Source organism: Crocodylus porosus, unplaced genomic scaffold (genome assembly GCF_001723895.1).
Source record: "Crocodylus porosus isolate Cpor-Errol unplaced genomic scaffold, CroPor_comp1, whole genome shotgun sequence".
NCBI classification, from domain to species: Eukaryota; Metazoa; Chordata; order Crocodylia; family Crocodylidae; genus Crocodylus; species Crocodylus porosus.
In genome coordinates, this window is record NW_017728936.1 from 12,133,939 (window position 1) to 12,134,918 (window position 980).

Below are 980 nucleotides of genomic sequence, written 5' to 3' on the forward strand. Positions count from 1 at the left end.
ATGCACGGAAGGGTCACAAGGACGGCCACGAAACCCGGACTGAGATCCTGTCACGTGCGTGTCGGTGGGGGAGGGGGTTGTCTGTCAGATATTTTGCCGGTACTGTAAGTGGGACAGTGGGCTTGACCCCAGGGTGACAGGCTTTGTCCCATGAGAAAGCTGAAGTCTGAGTTTGACTTGCTGAGCCTGGCACAACAAAGGCTGAGGGAATAGGGTTTTGCCCTATAAATAAGCTAGGGGGTACACCCAGGGGAGGGAAAAGAGGTGTTGAAATTCCAGGACAACGTTGGCTCTCAAACAAACAGGCACAAACTGGCTGTGGATTATTCCAGTTTCTAACGCTCGGAGCGCTGAGGTTCTTCCCGGTCGGGACAGCGGGGGTGAACAGTGCTGTTATGGCGGGCACAATGATTTCGTGAAAGGGGTGTTGTGCCATTGCGCCTGCAAGAGTAGGGACTGGACGTGTCCCGTCTGGGCTGCGCTCACGCACGTGTAATTCGGATTCTCCGTGCTTCTCTAAAAGTGACAGAAACCGAAACACCGCGAGAGAACGTGAGCTGCCTGGTCGCGCAGTGCCATCCCTGTGCCTTCACCTTCTTCCCTGCCATCACCATCGCTGCAGGCCTTGCCATTCTTTTGTCTTCTTTTTCCTCCCCAGTACGGTGGCGCCTCGCCCAACAGATACAGCCTCTCTCCCAGAGCAGCGGGAGCAAGGCAGCAGCGCACCTTTGGAGCAGGAGGGCAACGTTAGGGTGCGAGAGGGTGGCGCGCGCACCTGCACGTCTCAGTGGCAAAGGGGGCAGGCGGAGGCAAGGGCCCTTGCAGCCTCGGGCCATCCCGGCGCCTGCGACACGGGCGCCGCACACGCCGAGACGGAGCCGCCTCCGACTTCCCACCGTCGAGCCTCCAGCGGGAGCGGCGGCTCCGGGAACCGAGCGTGCGGCCGGGCGCGTCCGTCCCGTCCCGTCCCGCCCCGCCCG